We start from the raw sequence: 18536 nt of genomic DNA, 5'->3' as shown, positions 1-18536 counted from the left end.
CTCAAAGCTTTATTTAGTCTCAGGGAATATAGGAAACTGAAAATGAACTAAACACAGATCCCGACCAAAGCTAAACTAGCAGTTTTCAAAATACAGTGCTTGTCCCTGTAAGTAAAAATTCTGAATAGTGATTGAGATATACTACTGTCAGTCAGTATAGCCTGTCCATCAGAGCATTTGCAACTGTGAAATGTTGCTCTGTGTGTAGAGATATCAGTAAAAATGTCATTAACAAATCCATTCAAATTCTGCCTCACTCATGACTGAGGGACCAGATATATTAAAATGCAATGCAAGTTTTTCACAGACGTTGCCAAGCCTTAGTGCACTAGACAGGCAGCAGCTGCCTGTGCAGACAATAAGCAGCAGAACTGAAGCCAAGACTCTGAAGGTGGAACAAGATGTTAAATTCAATGATAAATCTTTATTCTGTTTTTGACCAACAGAGAAAAGACTTCAATTATGAAGACCACAATCCTACACTGAGTAGCACCTGACACTTACCTACCTGTCAGGCACTTTGAGACCAGAGTTGTGTGTTGTAGGTCAGATAAAGCCTTCCATTCTTCCCTGCAGAACCTCTATTTAGTCCTTCTTTTCTGTTTATTGTTCTGATTAAAGGGGGGGAAATCCTGGTAGGTGCAAGAGCATGTGTTTTTGTGAAATCTATCTAATTAATTGTTTAAATAGCTGTAGGCAGAGTTGATGAGCTCTAGCAGAATAGATAGGAATTAAATCCAGGGGTGAAGGGATTATGTTCTGAGGAAATCAATGTTTCGTATAGATGTATCTTCAGGCTTTGCAGCTATTATTTGTGGAATGCACTTGAAATAGATCATTCACAATGTGTTCACATTTAATTCTCAAATACTCATGAAAATATTCAATTTGGGAGATTGGGCAGGTTGTAAGTGTCCATGCAGGCTACTGTTGTGTGTAGACCCAGACAGACAGCAATCTTTGCCAAATCCTTCACTATTGCTAGCTCTTCTGAGATCACAGTGAAGTGAAATGTGTTTTTCACAAACGTTGTTCTTTTCCTTCATGGATTCTGTTGATGGTGCTTGTGGAATGATGCATGAAAAGACAAGCTGAACAATCCTGACCCCAAAGACCTAGCCTCTCCATAATACAGTGGGGATACTAAACTAGTTTCTGCTCAGCTGTACTGATCAGTAGGTGAGGAATGGAGTCCAGAGTATTCATGTTGCCAAAGCACACACTGTAGAGGTCACGGTATGCCTGGCAATCCACAAAGAGAAATGAAGACAATTCGTCTACCCCTTTACTTTAGCAACATAAAGTACTGGAGCATACTTGCACAAAGACTTCATACCAGTGCAAGAGTCTCACCCAGAGAATGCGACTTTTTCCTGATGAACAGCAGTTATCTTCCAAGTCCTTTACCTCACTGGTCTGAACACAGTCTGTTATAGGCAAATTAAGCAAAATCTTTTGTCATTTTAGTATCTATCTTTTAGAAACACACTTTTCAGAACACAAAATGTTTGCCATGTCTCAATTCTTGTGTCTCGTATCTATCGCTGATGACTTATGGACTTCCCATTAAAATTGGCAAACACGCACCTCATGCTATGTTCTGAAATAGAGGGAGAGTACTGTAAGTATTGTAGTAAACACTCTGTGTTAAGTAATACATTTTAAAGTATTATGGAGAACATTTTAAAATAAAAACCACAACTGCTGTACTCAGTTCTCTAGGAGAGGCCATACCTGTAAATAAGTTCTCAGCTACAGAAGATATCACTTCCCTGGGAGTTGATTTCTTCTCTTTCTCTGGCCACTTCCTTTTTCTACTATGTTCCCTGGCATTTTAGAGTTCTTTATTTGCCTGTTACTCTTGCTGTTAGTGTCAGGAGACCTGCCATTGAATAATAAATTACTGTCCATTTAGCTCTAACAGTTCTAGACATTTTTTCCCTGCAGAATTAAACCTAAATCTAGTTGTAACATAGATTTAACTCTGGAACTTAATAAGGTGGTAAAGGAGTCAGAGGGAAGGTGTTGAAGATGGTGAGTAAAGAGACCAAAGAAATCAAGCAACTACAACCCCAGGAGTAGTTGCTTTGCCAGGCAAGGTGGTAGACGGATATGGTCAAGATTTACAAAATCATAAAGGCAGCAGGTAGGTTGAATGCACAACTGTTACCAAATCTCACAAACCCCAAATAGGGGACACCCAGTGAAACTGAGAGATCAGTTTAAAGAAAGGGGATTTTTTTTTTTTTTTTTTTTTATACAGAGCGAGTAATGAGTATCTGGAACTTAAAGATGGTCAGGGATGTGGACCGGGTCAGCCAGTTCAAAAAGAGACAAGGCAAATTTATGGACTGCAGGTCTATTAAAGAGATGCTGTTGGAAGAGGAAGGAATGTATCTTCTAATATCCTTAAAATGGTGAATACAGATGTTGGGAGAGTACAAGGGGCATGGACAGCAGATAGTAACCAGACTTGCACTCACTCGCCCTAAAATACATGTCCCACCATCTCCAGAAACTGAGTGCAAGTCCAGATGGATCATTTATATAACCCAGCAAGACTTTCTCATCTGGCCTTTGACAAGCTTTGCTCAGCAAGGTTTATTCTAATGTTTAATACCCTCAAATCTGGCATATAATAACCAGTAATAAAAACTCAATCTGCTATCAGATTTTTTTCTTCAAAGTGTGAAATTGCCAAAAATCACTCTGCTGCATGAGCTGAAACAGTGACACATTTTCTAAGAATGAAAAAAATCCAACAGCTTTGAAGTCAGCTTTCTATGGCTTTGCAACAGTGGAAACCTGCGCCTTATAGTGTAGCAATGGAAAAAGAGAACAGAAGATTGCTGCCTCCAAATGAAATTTAACATTTTATTCTCCACTGAAGGTAGAACACAAATCCTGGCATTTAAAAGATACACATATTACAATTATCAGAGGTACCTGGCCATTCAAAATTTATTTTTTAATATCAAAAATGACATACAAAATAGGAATATATGGCTATTCATAAACACTGGAAGATTAAGCCCTCTATAGGCAGATACAAGAAGCCTCACATTCAAAAGCCCAGGTCAATCACCCTGACATCTGTTGGAGGGACAACACAGCAGGGCACAGGCAATCCAGGAGTTTCCTGGAACTTCCTGCTCCAAGTGATACAGGAGCTCACGAGAAGCGGTGCGATGCTGGATCTTGTTCTCACCAACAAGCAGGGGCTGGTGGGGAATGTGAAAGTCAAGCGAAGCCTTGTCTGCAGTGACCACAAAATGGTGGAGTTTAAGATCCGTAGGGCAGCAAGGAGGGTGCGTAGCAAGCTTGCTACCCTGGACTTCAGGAGAGCAGACTTTGGCCTCCTCAAGGATCTGCCTGGTAGAATACCATGGGATAAAGCCCTAGAGGGAAGAGGGGCACAAGAAAGCTGGTCATTATTCAAGGATCACCTCCTCCAGGCTCAGGAGGGATGCATCCCAACCAAGGGGAAGTCAGGCAGAAACGCCAGAAGGCCTACATGGATGAACAAGGAGCTCCTGGCCAAACTCAAGCAGTAAAAGGAGGCCTACAGAGGATGGAAACAAGGACTGGTAGCTTGGCAAGAATGCAGAGAAATCGTCTGAGTAGCCAGGGAGCAAGCTAAGAAAGTTAAAGCCCTGACAGAATTAAATCTGGTCAGGAATGTCAAAGGGAACAAGAAAGCCTTCTATAGGTATGTCAGTGACAGAAGGAAGACTAGGGAAAATGTGGGCCCTCTCCGGAAGCAAGCTGGGGACCTGGTTACCTGGGATGTGGAGAAAGCTGAGGTGTTGAACAACTTTTTTGCCTCAGTCTTCAACAACAAGTGCTCTAGCCACACCACCCAAGTTGCAGAAGGCAAAGGCAGGGACTGGGAGAATGAAGAACTGCCCACTGTAGGAGAAGACCAGGTTCAAGACTGCCTAAGGAACCTGAAGGTGCACAAGTCCATGGAGCCTGATGACATGCACCCACAGGTCCTGAGGGAAGTTAGACGAAGTTGCCAGACCACTCTCCATCAGATTTGAGAGGTCCCCACCAACTGCAGAAGGGCAACATAACCCCCAGTTTTAAAAAGGGAAAAAAGGAAGACCCAGCAAACTACAGGCCAGTCAGTCTCACCTCTGTGCCTGGAAAGATGATGGAGCCATCCTCGAAACTATGCTAAGACACATGGATAACAAGGAGGTGACTGGGGACAGCCAACATGGCTTCACCAAGGGCAAATCATGCCTGACCAACTTGATATTCTTCTATGATAGGGTTACAGCGTTGGTGGACAAAGGGCAGGCAACAGACATCATCTACCTGGACTTGTGCAAGGCATTCGACACTGTCCCGCATGACGTCCTTGTCTCTAAATTGGAAGGACATGGATTTGACAGATGGAACACTTGTTGGATAAGGAACTGGCTTGATGGACGCACTCATAGAGTTGCATCAATGGCTCAGTGTCCAGGTGGAGACCAGAGATGAGTGGTGTGCCTCAGGGGTCGGTACTAGGGCTGGTGCTGTTTAATATCTTTGTCGGCGACATGGACAGTGGGACTGAGTGCACCCTCAGCAAGTTGGCTGACAACACCAAGCTGTGTGGTGTGGTGTGTTTGACACGCTGGAGGGAAGGGATGCCATTCAGAGGGACCTTGACAGGCTGGAGGGGTGGGCCTGCATGAACCGCATGAATTTCAACAAGGCCAGGCGCAAGCTCCTGCACGTGGGTCGGGGCAATCCCAAACACAGGTACAGGCTGGGCGGAGAGTGGCTCAAGAGCAGCCCTGAGGAGAAGGACTAGGGGATACTGGTGTAGGAGAAGCTCAACATGAGCCAGCAGTGTGCGCTTGCAACCCAGAAAGCCAATTGTATCCTGGGCTGCCTCAAGAGAAGCGTGGCCAGCAGGTCGAGGGAGGTGATTCTGCCCCTTTACTCCACTCTTGTGTGACCCCACCTGCAGGACTGCGTCCAGCTCTGGAGCCCCCAACATAAGAAGGGCATGGATGTGTTGGAGCGGGTCCACAGGAGTGCCACGGAGATGATCAGAGGGCTGGAGGACCTCTCCTATAAGGGCAGGCTGAAGGAGTTGGGGCTGTTCAGTTTGGAGAAGAGAAGGCTCCGGGGTGACCTTATAGCAACCTTCCAGTACCTGAAGGGGGCCTACAGGAAGGATGAAGAGGGACTTTTCACAAGGGTGTGTAGCGATAGGACAAGGGGCAATGGCTGTAAACTGAAAGAGGGCAGATTTAGATTAGATATTAGGAAGAAATTCTTTACCATGAGGGAGGTGAAACACCAGAACAGGTTGCCCAGAGAAGCTGTAGCTGCCCCCTCCCTGGCAGTGTTCAAGGCCAGGCTGGATGGAGCTCTGAGCAACCTGGTCTAGTGGAAGATGTCCCTGCTCATGGCAGGGGGGTTGGAACTAGATGATCTCTAAGGTCCTTTCCAACCCTTAGCATTCTGTTCTATGATTGTATGATTATCATCCCAGATCCACCAATAAAATTTTATAACAGTATTTCATTTTGCTATATACACAAATATGATATAGCAGGACTAATGCTTATCTGGCCAGCGACAGGACAAGGGGCAATGGGCACAAACTGAAGCAGAGGAAGTTCCGTCTGAACATGAGGAAGAATTTCTTGCCTCTGAGGGTGACGGAGCACTGGAACAGGCTGCCCAGGGAGGTTGTGGAGTCTCTTTCTCTGGAGATTTTCAAGACCCGCCTGGACGAGATCCTCTACAGCCTACTGTAGGTGACCCTGCTTCGGCAGTAGGGTTGGACTAGATGACCCACAGAGGTGCCTTCCAACCCCTACCATTCTGTGATTCTGATCTATCTACTAACCTTACCTTTTGCTCTCTTTTATCTGATAAAATCTATTTAATTAGCAGCACCAGCTACCAGACTGCTGATAACCAGGTAGCACATCTCGGATAAAAAGCAAAAATCAGCCGTGAGGCAATGGCTCATTAAATCACAATTCAATGTAAAGTCAAATAAAGGCAAATACCATTTGAAAAATAATTTTTAAACCACTTCAAGACATACCCCACAAATATAGAGATGCCATTTCAAAATTACATGTATCTCATTCCATTTTTCAATGTCAATATTGTTAATCATCTACACCAAGGTGATACTTCCATGAATATTCATGTTAACATATGCAATATGTAATGCATTTTGTCAGTCTGACAGAGAAGCCTATGAGCAGTATGACATTTCTTATGTATGTTCTCATTTCAGTGCTAACTAAAAACCTAATCTAAACCAATTTAATGCCAAACCAGAAATGTGTATTTCAATATAGTGAAGGAAATACACTTTAATCATTCTATAACCAATAATTTCTCAGCATGCTTTACAGTCAGTTTTTTTCTGTTACATATCCAACTGCAAAAGCCTTCATTCTTGTAAGATATTAACAGTAGCTTTATTTCTTAACATAGCATTTGTTCAGTTTTAGAAGATGCTTCTGTATTGATGTAAGTTACAGGAAAACATGGTAATTATGCCCCAAGTTTATATCTTCATGCTAGTCCTTCCCAGGTGCGATGCTTTAAAATATTTTCTCCTTTTGAGAGCTTTATTCCTTTACAGTTACTCTCTTAATCTGAAATGTACTATTTTTATGAGGATTATGTTTACACGAAATGTAGACACTAGCCAGACATTTCTCTATATTTTCTCAAAACATATACAACCCCCACTAGTGCAGGTCTCCATATTCATTAAATAGATAAGTTTAAGAGTTGTCTTAATCATGTTCAAAAGATCTTTATTCTCCCAGCCCCACTTAAGACTCCATATCTATCTGGAGTCTTTCCGTGACACATTTTATATTAATTGTTCAGATATTTTTCCTGGTAAGATTACCTGCTCACTGGGAACAAAATTCAGATCATAAGTACCTACACTCCTATTTATGTGCTCGACTTCTTGCCTCTCAATGGTCAGGACAGGGCTGTTTGTATGCTGAATCTCCATCAGCTGGTGTTAATGCTGGTGTGCTCCAGACCTCAGGTCCTAGAGTAGGTGATTACACGTGTGATGATAAATCACCTCAGCGATGATCCAGGTTGTTAAGGCATGCAGGCGCCACAACTCCATTTGGCAACAGCGCAACAATGAATTTCACATTCATTCAGGATGAAACAAATGAAATGCCGGGCACAAGATAACAGTCCTAGCCCTCAATCATACTGTGAGTGCACAAGAGTAGTAAAAGGTTGGATACTACTTTCTGTGGGTTCCATGGTCTTCTAGGCTTCTCCTCCTACAGACATATCCCAGTCATTTCAACCTGATTGAAGGAATTTGAGAACATACCTGTATCAACATAAACTTATTTCAGTCCAAAGCAAACATGTATATTTAGTCGACTTTTTTGCTTTCCTTGTTTTTTTCTTAATTTATTTTTAAGATGTGTAACAGAAAGAACACAGGAAACTGTGACGATCTGAACACAGAAGGATATACAACACTATCACATAACTGTTTATTAACAGAATAGTGAAAAGAGTCCTGCTGTAAAGGATGTTTTTCAGTTGACTTGGAAAAACATTTTTCAACCAAACTTCTAATTTCCAAAAGACATGGATGTAGTTGTAAAAAATACTTTGAAAATTAATTTGTATTTCAGCTGTTTTGATTCAAAATTGACACTAAAAAAAAGAGGAAAAAAATTCTTTACTTTTTCATTTTTCAGTTTGAAAGCTCAATATTTAATCTATAAAATACTTAATTAAATGTTATTTAAAAATTTTAAGTAAAGTTATCTGAGGTTAACATTTAATTCAATCAAGAATTTTGGTCTATTCTGTGAATGGTAAAGAAAAATAAAGAACAGCCCTCTATTTGGCCATTACAGGAAGTGATGTATATCCAGAGTATTCAGTAATCTATGAATCTCACACTCAGCTTTCTGTTTATTAAGATCTGAGAATATGCCCTTACAATTATGTTTCAACCCTCCATCCCATTAACCGCTCCACTGAAGTTTGGTTTAAATCAGTGTCACTGTTTAGAGCAGGCGGCAATAGAGTGGTAGATGTTCTCTATTAACCACCGCACTCCCACCATCGGAAGGGAAAAAGGAGAAAAAGAGAGAGAGACTTAGAAATTTAATATTAAAATGGCTCTACTGATAACACTAATAAAAATAATAACAATAATAATAATAATAAAAATAAAACAGAATACACAAAACCTATACCGAGTTTCCCACAGTTGGGTGCCATGGGAAGTCCTGGGCTGGACTCAGCAGTAAACAGGAACTGGACTCAGGAATGCACGGATCGGAATCTGGATCAGAATCGCAGGCAGGACAAGGAGCAGGGTCCTCTTCAGAAGCTGGCCGGCCATGGATGAAGCGAGTGAGACCCTCGTGATTGCCTGGCTTTAAACTCGGTATCACATGCGTGGCATGCAATACCACTGGGGTCAGTATCGGATCACCTGTCCTGTCTGCCCCTCCCTGCCCAAGGTCTATCAGTGACCTTGGCAGCTATAGTAACAATTATAAACATGGGCCTTACCTGCTTTCCATTCCTGCTGTTACCTGAGTATAAATATAAACATTAGATGTTATCTGCTTTGGAGTGGACACTCTGAAAAATATGCAGCCAGCTTCAGGAAAATCCAGTTACTTAGAAGAAGTTAGCTGTAAAGAAAATTCACTAAAAGATAATCAGTTCTGTTATAGCCAAACCCAGGACAATCAGACAGGAAAACCTCTGTTCTGGGGATCCTAATGGAAGCAGGCAATCCTTACCTAATGATCTACAGGCATAAGAGAGTGCCTAGCAAAAGGCTTCACATTATTTGAACACCTTACCCCAAATAATAACAAATGTTCAAGTTTTTTAGAAACAAACATGTAAACTTTCTGAAGATACAATTTTAAGCAGCTCCCACCTTTGCACCTAAAGCCATTGCATGTCCCACACTAGCTGTACATATGACATTCATCATTAAGATATCTAGCAAAAGAGGCAGGAGACCTGCATGGACGACCAAGGAACTTCTAGCAAAACTCAAATGGAAGAGAAAGGTCTATGGAAAATGGAAAAAGGGACAGGGCACTTGGAAGGAATACAGGAATGTTGTCAGAGCATGCAGAGAAGCAACAAGGAAGGCTAAGGCCCATCTGGCAAGGGATGTAAAAGACAGCAAGAAGGGCCTCTTCAAGTACATCTTAGCAAATGGAAGACCAGGGAAAATGTGGGGCCGCTGCTGAATGAGGTGGGTGTCCTGGTGACGGAGGTCACTACCTCTCTGGGCAACCTGTTCCAGTGTTCCACCACCTTCATGGTAAAAATTTCTTCCTTCTATCTAGTCTAAATCTACCCTCCCTTAGTTTAAAACCATTACTCCTTACTCCTCGACCTATCAATCACAATAGGCCTTGCTAAAAAGATTGTCCCCTTCCTTCCTATGGGCCCCCTTTAAGTACAGGAAGGCTGTTGTCTCCCCACAGCCTTCTCTTCTCCAGGCTGAACAGTCCCAACTCTCTCAGCCTTTCCTCACAGGAGAGGTGCTCCAGCCCTCGGATCATTTTTGTCACCCTCTTCTGTTGAGCTTCTCATCCACCAGTACTCACAAGTCCTTCTCGCCAGGGCTGCTCTCAGTCCTTTCATTGCCCAGCCTCAATGGATACCGGGGGCTGCCAGGTGCAGGACCTTGCACTTGGTGTTGTTGAACCTCATGTTGTTCACATGGGGCCACTTCTCAAGCTTGTCCAGGTTCCTCTGGATGGCATCCTATCCTTCTTGCCTTGGTTCTGCCTGCAGACTCACGTTTGCATGTCCCACTTCTCCAGCCGCGATGTGAAGGGACCTGAGTATTCTGTACTCACTTAAAGCTCAGGTTCACTGCACATCTCCAGGAGCCCTTTGCTTTTCCACTTTCCTCCTCTCTCCCAGATTCCCTACGAATTCTCCAGACAGTTCCTTCTGGTTTTGAAAATCCCCTGCAATTCCCATATGCTGAGATCCCTGCCAGTGTTCAAAGTTGGGCCTCAAAGTGCCCTGTTGTCCCACTTTCAAAAATAATTGTCCCCTGCTTGACACTCACTCCCATGCCATGGGCTTTATATGCTTCCTTTTTCTTTTAAGCATTACTTACTCCTGCTCTACTCACTTTTTCTCCTGTTGCCAGGACTGCATTTGTCTCCCTCTTTCTAACTGTTCTGTATTTTATTCTCTATGAGCTTGCGTTACTATTTGGTCCCATGCCAAATATCGCATTTTCTTCCACACCTCCCCTCTCACTGTTGCCACCAGTTTGGGTCCTGCCTGAGGGCTCCCTGGGCATGGAACAACATGCTTCCTTCCCTGAGACAGATTTCCAACTTCCTATTTTATACCTTATCTTTCTACTCAGGCAAAATCAACAAAACCCCTCATGGTGCCAACATTTCAGCACAATGTCAATGCTCTTCTGGGCCAAAGAGGACAACCAAGATGGGGAGCAGGTGGGCAGATCAGACACAGTGCCTCACCCCAGTTCTGTTTTCCGATTCCTGCCAAAATTCCTGTCATCCAGCCTGCTGTCACATGACACACCCATAAACAGCCAAGAGACAGTAGACTGACTGCATTGTAGGTCCTCAGTCCTTGACCTCAAAGCAGAACACAGCAACTGGTATCTTTATGCATTAGCAGATACTACCAGCCAGTAGGGGAACTAATTCAAAGATCGTAGCTGAACAACAATAAGATGCTTTCATTTTATGACAGTGGCCTGGAGTAAAGAAATTTTTCAATGTGACCTTTTTTCTGGTTATCAGGAACAACTATGTCCTGACAAAAAAAAGTCCCAGCTTTCAGGCTCAGTCCTGAGGTGTTTATTATCCAGAGAAGATGCATTTATTAACAATTTAACAGGAAACTCAAGTTATAATTATACAGAGAAGTCTAGTAATTACATCTTTGGACACATAATTGGCCTAAAAATAATGGTGATATTTTAGCTGGAAGAAATGCTAAATTGAAGCAGTTAAATTAGTTGTGGTCTTACAGATTATTAGTTATGAGAAAAGGAGTAAATTTGAGTATATCATTTTATGCAATGTACTTGTAAAGGCACTGTAATACTGTGAATGAATAATTACACAGCAGTCTTAAGTAATAATTGATCCGGGAAATAATCTAAAAACTCAGTGTGCTGTGGGAGAAAGAGTGGCATCTATTACAAGATGAAATAATTACTTTTGGCTATTTTTATTTTAACTCATTATTTTTACCATACCGAGGATTTTAATTCTGCATGCATGTATCTTCTGTTCATTAAAAAAGAGACTAAGAAAGAACTGCCACAACTGAGATGAGATACTATTACTAAGGAAGATATTGAAAACAAAATTTCTTATTTCTGATATCCAGGCCGAAACACTTCAGGCCCTTCTAGGGAAACAACTTTTCTTCACATCTGATAAATCAAAATAAGCTTGATCTTAGCTGTAGGTTTCCTTAATGCTCCTCATTGAAAAGGTGGGACAGAAAGTTGAGCATCCATCTCTGATACCTGAACTGGATAGTCAACTTCCTACTGCCCAGCCAGGCCACAGCGTTCTGGTTCCCCAGCCCTTCACAGTTTTCAGAACAGAAAAATATTTGTGTCGGGAATTCTCCAGCCTTCACTAAATATGCTGTATTCCACCCTCAGTTCCCAGGAAAAGCATTTCAGCTGGTGACCAGTAGTCCATCCAACAATCCCTCTACATTTTCATGTTCCCAAGTCCTAACTGAATTTTCAGTCTATCTTAGATATTCTCAAGTCACGAGGAACACAATTTTAAACTGCCTCATACTTAACTGATAGAAACATTTAAAGTAGAGAGAGGAATAACTGCCTTCTGTCATGAGTTTCGTACTGCGGTAACACAAGCACAAAACCCTACTGTAACATATAATCAACTTAAACTGCCTTCAGCTGCATTACCTTGCAGCTACAAACGCTATGGGGCACCAGGCTGTTCAGCTGTGTGCCCATGCATAGAAATCACGCAACTAAATCAACATCAGCACGGCTTCACACTGTGCAACACCTCCAGAGAGCATGTCTAGACTTTGGAAGTGAAGACAGAAAGTGGAAGACTGGGGTGTTTGAACTCATTTCATCTGAGAGGGCCTGGAAACTTCTGCTCTGTAAAAATACATTTCAGTTCCTGATCCCAAACACAGGCGAAAATAAACATCTATGGACAGGAACATTGATCTTTTACCACCTCTGTTTATTCCAGTTATTTTAAAAAATCCTTCTTAGCAATCTTGAAATTAATTATCTATACATGTGAAAACACAGGCAAGCCACAGAAAACTCATATTTGGTTATTAAAAATTAATAAGTACCACTGCACCACTTCCTTCCCCCTTGCTTTATTTCAGTTTTCTGCTCTTACTAATCAACCCACAATAATACTTAGCATATAATTCATGCTAACGCACAGACCACATTAAATAACTTACCTACCTTGCAGACTCATTTCCAATCAACTTTCTTATAAAATCATGGTGCTTATTTTGATGAGACAAATGACAGCTTGTATCAGTTTATTTCATTATATTGAAGTGTCAAAAGAAGAACTTAACATTCGTTGCAATTACTTTCTTTTTAAATGACATTATAATCCTCTGATCTCTGAAGTCACAGTTTCTTGTACCACTACATGTTGTTCTTTAACATTTGCAGTAACTTGGTACCAGCTATTTGTTGTACAGTATTGTCTGTATTACCATAGCACTTTGGAGCAGTAGTAATGCATCAGGAATATACTCTTCCTCTACAGTCATTCTTAAACTAAGCTAAACATACCTTGCCTCTATAATCTTTCTTCGGAAGTTAACAGATAACAATTCATCAATCTTTTTTGCCTAAAATTCTCATAATTCTTCATTGCTCTAGATATGAAACTTGGATGCATGCTACATCCAAGGCAGAGATTGTTTTAGTTTCATGATTATACCACATTGTTTTAACTGAACTTGATTCAGTTGAGAAATAGCTGTGTTTTTCTGTTAATAGTCATACATTTGAATATATGATTTTGATGTATAGCTCCTTTTTCTTCTGAAACATGAATCCTAAGACGGTCAGTCCACAAAGAGAGCTGACATGGACTGTGAATAAAGCTAAATATCACTACAAGAGATATTTCTGACTGAATTTTTTCTAAAAATAGATTCCCACCATTGCATTTTATTCTGCCATTTAGACATCACCTTTTTCGAACACAATCACAGAAACCAAAATCCCTTCTATTCAATGACTGCAGATGTGGAATAGTATACCTTACGATATTTAATGCCACTTCATTGCTTTCATAAAGCACTGTCCTGCCTAAATCTGTTAACATTTGTCCAATTAGAATTTCTTAGTACAGAAAACACAACGTGAGTTTACTTTATTTTTTCAAAGTTCACTTTCTAGGGGAAAGGAGATTTCTTATAAAGTTGCTACTAGTATTAAACCAATAAAATTTCAGAGTTCTTTTTCCCCCCCTCCCCCTAACTGGTACCATTGCTTTCAAGCTGATTTCACCACCCCACACCTGCTGTTTGTAGTTATTTTGTGCTTTATTTTCAGAAAAAAAAACTATAGTGGAGTTCAAGAACAAAAAATAATCTTTCCATATTAGTATTAATAATTCATGAAAGAATGTCATCAAGGTGGAAGACAGGATGCATCCGGAAAAACCTAGAATGAGCACTACATAAGAATGGACCCTATGATTTCAGCCATAGGAGTAAAACAAGTAACACAGATCAGCTTTTGAGAAAATGGCCTTGCTAAAACAAACAAGTTCTGACTAATGTCTCTTACAGAGGATGTATTCATTTTTTCCATCAACAAAAAGCAAACGTTTTATAAGGAAAACTGAATCTTGTACAAAGCAAACTAGATAAGATAGCAAAAGAGCTATCTCCCTTTGAATCAACTTACCACCCATAGAAATATCATCAGGTATTCAGAAAATACTTGGTTTAAATAACACTAAATAGTTACAAAATAAAACAACTATTACACCCTTTTTTTGAGCTGCTTCCAGTTGTCTGACCTCCAGACAGATAGCTTATTTCCATCCAAGAAAGAATAGGAATAAATTCTTCAATGTTTTATTTTCAGTTCAGTTCTGCTAGATATTCTAAGCAAGAAAAAATTTTCCTCAATCTGTGAGACATGATTTGCTTTTTCTATGCTAGAGAGATTTCGTTCTGCCCTTAGAAGCACCCTCACCATCAGAAATGGGAATGCTATAGTTTTGACATAGAAAGAATGTCAAAAGTTTTCATGCAAATAACAGGTCAGGGCATTTATTACCTAGTCTAAAGCCAGGTTTGTAACACCTTAAACTGAAAAACAAATACATAATCTCAGCCCAGGCCTAACTTTAAAAGTGGCTTAACTAATTACACCAGCTAAGAGGAAAGCTGCAGACAAAAGAAAAAGCACGAATGAAATTAACTGGTCTGATAGAAGCCTGAAACAGAAGAGGTACTGTACAAACATGTCAAAAGAGATTAGCCCTCAAGCCAAAACAGAGGTTATAACTTAAGTGAAAAAGAACAAAGTAAAGGAGCAGTAAAGGAGCACGCTGGCAGGTGACAGGAAAAATGAATTGGTTCTGCCCATACTTGCGCGGACTACATTTCCAATAAATAATTAGCTACATGTGATATCACCCCAGCCCAGAAAAACAGTCTAGCTATGTTAACCAGATGTCTTAGCAGGACTTGTTATTTCAAGCACAGAGCTAGAACAACATGGTTAAGTTGACCCCACACTTGGTGTAGATACCGTAGCAACCTCTCTACCACGCTTCTGTTTCACACCTCTCCTGTAAAGAAGTGATATGATTTCTACAACACTATAGAGGAGACAGGGTCATAGGTAGAAAAAGAATGCAGCTCTGCAGGATGCCTCCCAAATCATTGCTAGTTAGCTCTAGAAAATCAAACAGTCCCATTCACACTCAGACAACGTTTTTGGTCTGAGTGTGAATGTGAGAGAACTTATGATTACCTTTCTTCATTGTGAGCCTCTTCACCTGTTGTGCTGACCCCTAACCTCTCTAAGTATCATTTTAAAAATCATCTCAGCTGCTTCTCTCATTGATTTAGGACACACACAGAAACATCACTTAAGAGCAACAGGTTGGGTTTTTATGCCTTAATAAACATAATGAAGCTGTTCAGTAGCTTGACAAAGCAAAAGGAACTTTCACAACAAGGTGTATTTTGGCCTGCATTTTTGCAAACAACAGGGAGGGAAGATAGCATCTAACAGAGAGACCAGTTTCATACCATCAAAGCAGGGAAATTATCCTTCAAAATTCATTTTTAACAGAAATCATGCCTGCTTTTCCTACATTTTTGTAGCTATCTCTAGGCATTACTCACCCTTAATATCAAATTACTTTACAAATTTACTGGAACAACTGAACACACAATCTAAAGTAGGAAATGTTATCATAACTCTGTGTCTTCTTATAAACTCTAATATACAAAAAACCTAAGGTGCTTTTTTATGTTAAATAAGCTTCAGTTCTGCTGGATGCTACATCAAGTACAACACTAGTTCTTCAATTTATTTATTTTCTTTATAGAATTACCAACGTCACTTAAATATAGCACTGAGTATCAAGTTCCATCATGAAGATTTTAAAATTCAAGTTCTGATCCTGCAAGACGACCTGTGCATGCAAATCCTGTCGCTCTTAAGAAACTTGTTAGTGGGTGAAAATAGAGCACTTCTTCCTTCATTTTTGTAACAGATCAGTTTCAGCAATATTTTCATTCAAAACTGCTTGGTAAATTCAGACTAAGCTCCCAAATAGTTTGGAGAATGGCTAAAGGCAATTACCACTTTGGTTCAGATCTCTCAAATAATGCTTTCCTGTCTTTAATTTCTCTTCAGAAACATTCACTTTCAGGAGTAATGGCTAAATTCACATATTCACATTTAAAATGATGGTGCTTAGTTTCAAAGAGCTTTCTTTTTCATTAGACATGGGAAAAATTACTGAAAGCAAAGCAATTATTTCACTAATTCTTTAAAGAAACTTTGGTGACATTTAATTTTCACATAAGTAGAACAAATTGCAATATACTCTCAAACCAAGTAGGTTGGTTGCTAAGGCTGCACTGAAAATAGTAGGCTTTGGCAATAAAATGATATCAAATAGCACATTTCTACCAGTTTCACAGTAAAAAATATTTTATTGGGTTTTGCAAAAAATTGTCCTCAGTGAACACAATTTTTATGACAAGGACCAGAAATAGATGTACCACTTTTCAGCAGAAGACTCTTGTAAATGTGCTTTAAAATTAATAGTAACCAATGTCAAATAGAAGAAAGACATTAAAAGCAAACTCATTGCATTGATTGTAGTCCTCTCTTATTTTTCTGCTATGAATAGGTAAAATGTTGTTTTCTTTCCATAGCTGCTAGTGTAAAAAGATCTATAAACTGATTATGTTTTATTCTCTTTTTGCAAATTCTGTTCCTTTTTGCTTTGGATTCCTATGAAATCACATTGTGAATTATAATAAGCAGCAAGATGACAGAGCTCAACATTTTCCAGCTAATTTTATTCTGCTTAAAGCAATTCTGTTGTCAGCAGGAGTAAAATTTACTGTCACAAAAAAAGCATGGAGAAGTCAAATATGCTCTTCTAAAGTTCGACATAACTTGCATAAAAATGAGGTCACATCTGTGAAGGCCTCTCTCTTTGTATTTGTTAAAGTAGGGGTCAAACACCCGTCACGCGTCGCCACAAAAAATGGGGTGGGAAAGGAGTGCTGCTTATCATTCCTTTGTTCAGCAAGAAAAAAAAAAAAAGAGAAGAAAGGAAGAAAAAAATCCCTCTGACTTGACAAAGAGAAATTCTTGTACTCAGCTTTCACAAATAAAGCTAGTCACCCTAGCAACTGCCACATCACGTGGGACTCGGTTTGCCTCCAGGCTCCACAGCATGTTACAGAAACTTACTGGCTTTTGATCTTGAGAAATAGTTTACATTCACGCAACACAGACACACATACACACTGGAAGACTAATACCCATGCAAGGAGTGCATTTATATTTCTAAGTAATGCGTTGTGTACTTTCTAATTCTACTACTTAGTTCTGAAACCTTGTTTAAGAGTGGATTGCATAATCTGTTAACTCTGAATTTGAGATTGTTAGCGCTGTGTTGATGCAGAGAAAAAAAGCACTAATTGAGACTACTGCACTAATGGGAAAGCAAGAATTGCAAATAAACTACGGGAATAATACGTACAGGGCTATTCCAGAGCACAAGTATATGAGTGTGCCACTTAGTCCAAAATAATTCATCCATAAATCCATTTTTCCCCAGACAGTTCCATTTAATTACCGTGAGTAATAAAGATTTTATGGTATAAAATCAATAATAGTTTTTCTATTAACTTTTAAAAAACACTCCCTTTTATTTACAATTTTGCTGTTATTAAACTTGCTGTACAGGATTCTTCACTTATACAGCAACAGCTAAGACTATACAGATATAACTTTACATCTATCTCCTCCACTCCTGCCCAATAAAGCAAAACTTTTAAGATACTTCACATTAAGAAAGACAACTTGAAAAAAATGCTTTTACTGATCTCCTTTCATCCATTTCTGCATTTGTCTTAGTTTTCATTTGGTACAGATGTATTGGAAGTACTTTGAAATTGTTAACTTATATTAGCTCATGTTCCATAGATCCATTCAACAACTTTTTGTAGTGTGTATATAGCTGATCAGAGAGTATGAAGTATCAGTCTCTCCCTTCACCTAGATATAACCTAATTCAAAAAGCTAAAGAAACCAAAAGCAGAGCAGTTGGAGAACCTGTAAAATTAATTTACTGTTAGCACTAAACTTGAAAGACTTCTAAAAACCACTAATAGTTCAATGTGGTACGCTGTATGTCCAGAATCTACACTGAAATTCAAAGAAAAGGTGACAAGCTCAGTTGAAATCCCCTATAATAAACTCACAAATCAATGAATACTTAATCTAAATATAGATCTGAATAAATACAAAATATATCCCAACTTCATTTGGCTTTTTTTTCAGGGTAATCGCACGCTTCAGTATTAATGCATTGACCTGACCTTATTCATAGAAGTTCACGCGATCTGACCTTGTCTCATAAACTGTTTCCAAATTCTTTCTTCTGAGATTAGATATCAAAGCAAAGATTGCACTAAACCAGAAGAAAGACCACCTGGCAAAATATACTACTGTGTTCTATCATGATCTCTCACTCCAAAAATACATGCCTGTGCACACACCTGCCTCCAAAGAAAGCTCTCTCTTAACACAATTGTTTCCTTTTTCACATAACAGATAAACAGATAATTCTAGTGTTTCAACTTTGGAGCAAAATATCTGAATGTGCGAAGCAGGCAGCGGAGCCACCGCAGCGCTTGTGGTGGTGTGAGCCAGAAGGCAGACCCTTGCTCCCGCGGCTGGCTGTTGTAGCAGCCTGCAGTGTGCTGGCTGACGCACC

Source organism: Opisthocomus hoazin, chromosome Z (assembly GCF_030867145.1).
Source record: "Opisthocomus hoazin isolate bOpiHoa1 chromosome Z, bOpiHoa1.hap1, whole genome shotgun sequence".
Lineage (NCBI taxonomy): Eukaryota > Metazoa > Chordata > Aves > Opisthocomiformes > Opisthocomidae > Opisthocomus > Opisthocomus hoazin.
Note: the sequence above shows the minus strand (reverse complement) of the source record.